The following is a 9550-nucleotide window of genomic DNA, read 5'->3' as shown; positions in this document are numbered from 1 at the left end:
GATGCACAATCCAGAGCATCCTGGCGGGCTGTATCACCGCCTGGTACGGCAACTGCTCCGCCCACAGCCGTAAGGCTCTCCAGAGGGTAGTGAGGTCTGCACAACGCATCACCTGGGGCAAACTACCTGCCCTCCAGGACACCTACACCACCCGATGTTACAGGAAGGCCATAAAGATCATCAATGACAACAACCACCCAAGCCACTGCCTGTTCACCGCGCTACCATCCAGAAGGCGAGGTCAGTACAGGTGCATCAAAGCTGGGACCGAGAGACTGAAAAACAGCTTCTATCTCAAGGCCATCAGACTGTTAAACAGCAACCACTAACATTGAGTGGCTGCTGCCAACACACTGACTCAACTCCAGCCACTTTAATAATGGGAATTGATGGGAAATTATGTAAAATATATCACTAGCCACTTTAAACAATGCTACCTAATATAATGTTTACATACCCTACATTATTCATCTCATATGTATACGTATATACTGTACTCTATATCATCTACTGCATCTTTATGTAATACATGTATCACTAGCCACTTTAACTATACCACTTTGTTTACATACTCATCTCATATGTATATACTGTACTCTATACCATCTACTGTATCTTGCCTATGCTGCTCTGTACCATCACTCATTCATATATCATTATGTACATATTCTTTATCCCCTTACACTTGTGTGTATAAGACCGTAGTTTTGGAATTGTTAGTTAGATTACTTCTAGGTTATTACTGCATTGTCGGAACTAGAAGCACAAGCATTTCGCTACACTCGCATTAACATCTGCTAACCATGTGTATGTGACAAATAAAATTTGATTTGATTTGAAAAAAGAAATGTGCGGCAAGTGGCAATTGGAGGTCCTGGCTCATCAGTAGAGTCTAGCGTCAAACAGAGTAAGATAGATAATGTTAGCAGTTAGCTAACGTGATTTTAATATTTTGGATATAGCGATATGGACACATACTAAACTATTCTTTCCCCTCGATTGCTAATTGTTTTGTAAGGTTGGCTCAACCTGGCCTGTCCATGTCTCCACTCAAGTTGTTCAGCAGGGGAGGAGACCGTACTTCAGGTGGAGAGATCAGGAACCATGGGTATTTTACAAATTATATGCACTGTATCATATGAAAGAGTTAAAGTTGTGGAAGAATTTACTGATACCAATCATGTGCTACAGATGTGGTGATGAGTTTTGTGGCCCTGTGGGGAAGCGACGATTCTGGAGCAGCTTGAAAGCTACCTGTAGAGGGAGCTGCAGGCTCTTGACCCACTTCTGCAAAAGTCAAACTTCACGTCCCATCCATCTGCCTTTTAATTTATACATGTTATCCATACATTTTCATGGGTTTGGTACATGGTATTTACATGACATGGTATTTACCTAACTATAATAAGGAGTACAGCCTATAACTTGGTTGTCAAGTCACAAAATCTGCCCTCTGTCATATATACTGTACAAGCCGCTACAGTCTTACATACTTTTTTTAATGAAATCACATTTGGTGTGTAGCATTGCAGCATGGAATGTTTGTGATTGTGGCATATAGGCCAATAGTGTTATGGTGAATGTGAGCCTGGACAGCACAACAAGGATGAGTGTAAGTATGAGAGGGGCTTACATATTTCATGCTTATAGGATGTTGGATTTGATTTGACTGCAATGTCTATTTTTGCAGCATACCAATGGGACTAGATCCGTGAGCTAGTGCCCCTCCGTGCTCATCTGGTTCTGGTCTCAGAGCAATGTGAGAAGGGGACCAAATCACATTTTATTGGTTGAGTACACATTTTTTTGATGTTATCATGGGGTCAGCAAAATGCTTATTCTTAGCTTCAACAATGCAGTAATACCTAACAATGCAAAACAATACACACAAATCGTAAAAATAAAAATGGAAAAATGTAAATATTACAATGAGCAATGTCAGAGTCCGGAATATAACTATATATGTATATATGATGGTGTGTATAGACATTATGGGCAGTATATGAATAGAAAAGGTGTGTACAGCAGTAGTTATATAGGATGAACTTTGAATAGAACACAGTATATAGAGTGCATTCAGAAAGTATTCAAACCCCCTCAATTTTCCTACATTTTGTTATGTTACAGCCTTATTCTAAAATTGATTAAATACATTTGTTTCCTCATCAATCTACACACAATACCCCATAATGACAAAGCAAAAACAGATTTTTTGATAAAATAAAAAACAGAACAACCTTATTTACATAAGTATTCAGACCCTTTGCTATGAGACTCGAAATTGAGCTCAGGTGCATCCTGTTTCCATTGATCATCCTTGAGATGTTTCTACAATTTGATTAGAGTCCACTTTTGGTCAATTCAATTGATTCAACATGTTTTGGAAAGGCACACACCTGTCTATATAAGGGTTCCTCAGTTGACAGTGCATGTCAGAGCTAAAACCAAGCCATTAGGTCGAAGGAATTGTCAGTAGAGCTCCGAGAGAGGATTGTGTCGGGGCACAAATCAAGGGAAGGGTACCAAAAATGTCAGCAGCATTGAAGGTTCCCAAGAACACAGTGGCCCCCATCATTCTTGAATGGAAGAAGTTTGGAACCACCAAGACTTCCTAGAGCTGGCGGCCCGGCCAAACGGAGCAATCGGGGGAGAAGGGCCTTGGTCAGGGAGGTGACCAAGAACCCAATGGTCACCCTGACAGCTCCAGAGTCCCCCTGTGGAGATGGGAAAACCTTCCAGAAGGACAACCATCTCTACAGCATTCCACCAATCAGGCCTTTATGGTAGAGTGGCCAGACAGAAGCCACTCCTCAGTGAAAGGCATATGTCAGCCCGCTTGGAGTTAGCCATAAGGCACCTAAAGGACTCTCAGACCATGAGAACAAGATTCTCTATTCCGATGAAACCAAGATTGAATTCTTTGGCCTGAATGTCAAGCGTTATATCTGGAGGAAACCTGGCACCATCCCTACGGTGAAGCATGGTGGTGGCATCATCATGCTGAGGGGATGTTTTTCCATGGCAGGAACTGGGAGACGAGTTGGGGTCGATGGAAAGATGTACAGAGAAGCCCTTGATGAAAACCTGCTCCAGACCGCTCAGAACCTAAGACTGGGGTGAATGTTCACCTTCCAACAGGACAATGACCTGAAGCACACAGCCAAGACAATGCAGGAGTGGCTCTGGGACAAGTCTCTGAATGTCCTTGAGTGGCCCAGAAAGAGCCCGGACTTGAACGCGATTGAACATCCATTTGCAAACATTTCTAAAAATCTGTTTTTGCTTTGTCATTATGGGGTATTGTGTGTAGATTGATGAAGGGGAAAAAACAATTTAATCAATTCAAGAATAAGGCTGTAACGTAACACAATGTAGAACAAGTCAAGGAGTCTGAATACTTAACTGAATGCATTATATATACAAAAGTACGTGGACAATTAGTGCATTTGGCTATTTCAGTCACAAATGTTGCTGACAGGTGTATAAAATTGAACATCCAGCCATGCAATCATTGGGAGTAGAATGGCCTTACTGAAGAGCTCACTGACTTTCAACTTGGTAGCGTCATAGGATGCCACTTTTCCAACAAGTTGTTTTGTCAAATGTCTGCCCTCCTAGAGCTGCCCCGGTCAACTGTAAAAGCTTTTATTATGAAGTGGAACCTTCTGGGAGCAACAACGGCTTATCCGGGAAGTGGTAGGCCACACAGGCTCACAGAAGCTCGTAAAAATCATCTGTCCTTGGTTGCAACACTCACTACCGAGTTCCAAACTGGCCCAGGAATCAACGTCAGCACAATAACTGTTTGTCTGGAGCTTCATGAAATGGGTTTCCATGGCTGAGCAGCCGCACAGAAACCTAAGATCACCATGCATAATGTCAAGTGTTGGCTGGAGTGGTGTAAAGCTCACCGTCAATGGAGTCTGGAGCAGTGGAAACGCATTCTCTGGAGTGATTAAGAGTGATCACGCTTCACCATCGCAGTCTGACGGACGAATCTGGGTTTGGCGGATGCCAGGAGAATGCTCCCTGCCCCAATGCATAGTGCCAACTGTAAAGTTTGGTGGAGGAGGAATAATGGTCTGGGGCTGTTCATGGTTCGGGCTAGGCCCCTTAGTTCCAGTGAAGGAAAATATTAACGCTACATCATACAACGACACTAGACGATTCTGTGCTTCCAACTTTGTGGCAACAGTTTGGGGAAGGACCTTTCCTGTTTCAGCATGACAATGCCCCTGTGCACAAGCGGATTCATACAGAAATTGTTTGTTGAGATCGTGTGGAAGAACTTGACTGGCCTGCACAAAGCCCTGACCTTAACCCCATTTAACACTTTTGGGATGAATTGGTACGAGACTGCGAGCCAGGCCTAATCGCCCAACATCGGTGCCCGATCTCACTAATGCTCTTGTCGCTGAATGGAAGAAAGTCCCCGCAGCAATATTCCAACATCTAGTGGGAAGCCTTCCCAGAAGAGTGGAGACTGTTATAGCAGCAAAGGGGGGACCAACTCCATATTAATGGCCATGATTTTGGAATGAGATGTGTCGACGAGCAGGCGTCTACTTACTTTTGATCATGTTGTGTATGAAGTGGGTAAAACAGTATGTAAACATTATTAAAGTGACCAGTGTTTAATGACTGTGCATAGGGCAGCAGTCTCTAAGGTGCAGTGTTGAGTATCGGGTGGTAGCCGGCTAGTAACATTGACTAAAGTTCAGGAGAGGGTACTGGGCAGAGGCCGGCTAGTGGTGACTAACAGTCTGATGGCCTGAGTCTCTCTCTTGCACCTGTACTGTGTCTGTCTGCCTTCTAGATGGTAGCAGGGCCTTCTTGATCTTGGGCCTGCGAGAGGAGGAGAGGGCAGAGATCTGAGTGGTATACTATGAAGCATGCTTGATCTACTCAGGCTTTTACAAATCTAGCCAGCTTCAGTTGGCTTCACATTCCAGATCAGGCTTCATCCGTACTACGATGGTGGATATTGCTCATCTGCCTGCTGCCTTTATGTTGAAACATCAGTCCATGGGCGAGTCAGTGCCACATTTTCATTTGTGCCGAAATCAAAATGAAAGAAAGGTTATCTTGCAAATTCAGCAGGCTATGGTGTGAAATAGGCATTTAGAAGTGCTCTCTTTATTTTATTAGGCTAGTTCTCATTAATGGGAAAGAGTGGATATTATTACAACTTAGTCAGTTGTACAACTGAATGCATTCATCTGAAATGTGTCTTCCGCATTTAATCCAACCCCTCTGAATCAGAGAGGTACGGGGGGCTGCCATAATCAACATCCAGGTCTTCGGGCGCCTGGGAAATAGTGGGTTAACTGCCTTGCTCAGGGGCAGAATGACAGATTTGTACCTTGTCAGCTCGGGGATTAGAGCATCCTTTTGGTTACCGGCTCAACACTCTAACCACTAGGCTACCTGCCATCCAACAGCTAATGCTGTCTTTGGTGTGCTTATCAATGCACAAGCACCTTTTTCTGCACTCCTATTGCTCCTTCTGAACAGCTTGTTGGGTTGTTGCCAACGACATATCATCCATAGAATCGGGTTGGAACATCTAACCCTATCAATTTGACTGTTAAACTCATGAGTACACTAGCAATGGCTGCCAGTCTTGACTTGAATGGGAACTGCCATATATGGTTTATATGTCTATGGCTGGTTGTGACTGTTTAACTTTCGCAAATTTTAAAATTTGCGAAAGTTAAACTGACAGTTGCAAAAAACGTACAGTTTGGAAAGCAAATACTGTTTTAACTAAATGTGTAATGTGATAGGTATTTTAACATTATTTTTGTACACACAAAAGAAAACTATTTAATCAGTTTCTCAAATGAAGAGGATGATGACACAATCTTTACGAGAGGGAGGGTATCTGATTTAATTGGTCCTCAACTCGTGTCTCAGGCACTTCATTAAGGATAAATAGAGCAGCCTGGAGCAGGTTAGTTCTGAAAGATTTGTTTGCCATAGAAATATACCTGGGTAAAAGTGGGCAACTTTCGTGGTACCGGTGATCCCGAATTGAAATCGGAGTTGACCAAAGTTACCTTGCTAAGTCCTCAAACCTGATTTCGTAGTATATGGCTCTGGGGCCTGAAGCAAGAGATCCAACAGCTTCAAACGGTTATTAAAAACATGAGGGAGAAACAAAGTTTCCTGTAGAACCAGGTACAGTGCTTACCAACTAGGGTCAGTCTCAATCGCACCATTGCTGCTCTGAAAATACCTCCGAGCAGCACTGTTTCATGTCATCCACGCATGGGCTGAACCCTCCTTCATCGCTCTTTGTCTTGTTCTTCCCAGGTGTGTTGTCTGCAGGAAGACCTCGCCGCTCAGTATCTAATGTACAGAGAGGAATGTGATGCTCGCACGCTGCTCATCACCAACATCAGCAGCATGAGCTAAGGACCAGATGAGAAACCAGAGGAAGAGCTGGAAGGTGGTGAAAAAATAATGATTAATCAACTGTCTTGATGGAAGAGAGGTTTGTAGGGTTATGTCAACTCTTAACACACGTTTCTTTCCATCAGAAGTGGAAATATAGGACCCAGTTAAAGAGAAATTAGCTCTGGAGGTGTGTCGAGAGGACCTGACTAAAGCCGAGGTGGAGCTAAATCGATCGCATGCTGAGTATGGAGATGTAATGCCACGCCGTGACTGGTCGACGCTGGACCATACCCACAAAGAGAACTTGCTCAAGGTACAGTACATTACAGTAAAATATTTTATTCAACCACAGCAGATTCACTTCAATTCGTTTGGAATCTCTATTTGCACCTTTGCCATATGGAGACCCTGCAGAAAAACTGAATATGACACACTCCTTGAGGCGTACAAGCAGGTCACAGCCTCTGGGGAGAACTGGATGGCTTCAGAGAGGCCTGAATGGGAGCAGGTATCACATAGGAAAAACTGTTTTAGGTTTTCAGTATTTTTCCCCTTCCCATTTGTACTATGGTATTGTTGGTATTAATGCCGAAAGCATTTACAGTGCCTTGCAAAAGTATTCATCCCCCTTGGCGTTTTTCCTATTTTGGTGATTTACAACCTGTAATATAAATTGATTTTTATTTGGATTACATGTAATGGACATACACAAAATAGTCCAAATTGGTTTAGTGAAATGAAAAAAATAACTTGTTTAAAACTTCTTAAGGCTAGGGGGCACTGTTTTTACATCCGGATGAAAAGTGTGCCCAAAGTAAACTGCCTGCTACTCAGGCCCAGAAGCTAGGATATGTATATAATTAGATATGGATAGAAAACACTCTGAAGTTTCTAAAACTGTTTGAATGATGTCTGTGAGTATAACAGAACTTATTTGGCAGGCGAAAGCCCAAGGACAAACCTTTTTTTTGAGGTCACTCTCTTTTCAATGGGGTTTCAATGGAAATCTAGAATTCTAAGGCATTTGCTTGCAGTTCCTATCACTTCCACTAGATGTCAACAGTCTTTAGAATTGTGTTGGTGTTTTTCCTTTGAGAAATGAAGAAGTAGGACTGTCCAGAATGAGGGTCGAGTGAAGTGTACTGTTGTGGTTGAGGTGCGCGACCTGAAAGCACGCTCCACTTGGTTTTCCTCCGGTATTGAAGACAGTTTATTCCGTCTTAAATTTGATTGATTATTTATGTTTAGAAATAAATGGATTAGGAAAGTTGTTTGAAATGTTTGGATCAAGTTTACAGGTAACTAATTGGATAATGTGTAGTCATGTTGCGGGAGTTGGAACCGATGTATTTTCTGAATCATACGCGCCAAATAAATGGACATTTTGGATATATAACGACAGAATTTATCGAACAAAAGGACCATTTGTGATGTTTAATGGAAATATTGGAGTGCCAACAGAAGAAGATCTTCAAAGGTAAGGCATGCATTATATGTTATTTCTGACTTTTGTGTTGTTCCTGGCGGGCTGAATTATGATTTTCATGTGCATGTTTGATGGGGTGCCATCCTCAGATAATAACATGGTTTGCTTTCAACGTAAGCCTTTTTGAAATCTGACACTGTGGCTGGATTAACAAGAAGTTCATCTTTAAACCCATGTATAACACTTGTATGATTTATGAATTATTATTATGAGTATTTCTGTTTTTTAATTTGGCGCGCTGCTACTTCACTGGGTGTTGTCAAACGGGATTGGCATGGGAAGGGATCACTAAGAAGTTTTTACAAATTCTAAAAAATAAAAAACAGAAAAGTGGTGTTTACATATGTATTCACCACCTTTGCTATGAAGCCCCTAAATAAGATCTGGTGCAACCAATTACCTTCAGAAGTCACACAATTATTTAAACACATAATTATTTAAAGTGCACCTGTGTGCACCTAAGTGTCACATGTTCTCAGTATATATAGACCTGTTCTGAAAGGCCCCAGAGTCTGCAACACCACTAAGCAAGGGGCACCACCAAGCAAGCGGTAGCATGAAGACCAAGGAGTTCTCCAAACAGGTCAGGGACAAAGTTGTGGAGAAGTACAGGTCAAGGTTGGGTTATAAAAAAAAACGGAAATTTTGAACATCCGACAGAGTACCATTAAATCCATTATTAAGAAATTGAAAGAATATGGCACCACAACAAACCTGCCAAGAGAAGGCCGCCCATCAAAACTCACGGACCAGGCAAGAAGAGCATTAATCAGAGAGGCAACAAAGAGACCAAAGATAACCCTGAAGGAGCTGCAAAGCTCCACAGCGGCGATTGGAGTATCTGTTCATAGGACCACTTTAAGCCGAACACTCCACAGAGCTGGGCTTTATGGAAGAGTGGCCAGAAAAAAGCCATTGCTTAAAGAAAAAATAAGCAAACACATTTAGTGTTTGCCAAAAAGCATGTGGGAGACTCCCAAAACATATGGAATAGGTATTCTGGTCAGATGAGACTAAAATTGAGCATTTTGGCCATCAAGAAAAACGCTATGTCTGGCACAAACCCAACACCTCTCATCACCCTGAGAACACCATCGCAGTATCATGCTGTGGGGATGTTTTTCATCAGCAGGGACTGGTACACTGGTCAGAATTGAAGGATATTCTTGAGGAAAACCTGCTTCAGTCTTCCAGAGATTTGAGACTGGGACAGGTTCACCTTCCAGCAGGACAATGACCCTAAGCATACTGCTAAAGCAACACACGAGTGAATTCCTGAGGAATCATTTAAATGTCTTGGAATGGCCTAAACAAAACCCAAACCTCAATCCAATTGAGATTCTGTGGTATGACTTAAAGATTGCTGTACACCAGCAGAACCCATCCAACTTGAAGGAGCTGGAGCAGTTTTGCCATGAAGAATGATGGATGTGCCAAGCTTATAGAGACATACCCCAAGAGACTTGCAGCTGTAATTGCTGCAGAAGGTGGCTATACAAAGTATTGACTTTGAGGGGGTGAATAGTTATGCACACCCAGGTTTTCATTTTTTTGCTATTATATATATTTTTTGTTTCACAATTAAAAAATATTTTGCATCTTCAAAGTGGTAGGCATATTGTGTAATTCAAATGATACAACACCCTCCCCAAAATCTATTTTAAT

The sequence above is a fragment of the Oncorhynchus masou genome, chromosome 22 (assembly GCF_036934945.1).
Source record: "Oncorhynchus masou masou isolate Uvic2021 chromosome 22, UVic_Omas_1.1, whole genome shotgun sequence".
NCBI classification, from domain to species: domain Eukaryota; kingdom Metazoa; phylum Chordata; class Actinopteri; order Salmoniformes; family Salmonidae; genus Oncorhynchus; species Oncorhynchus masou.
Note: the sequence above shows the minus strand (reverse complement) of the source record.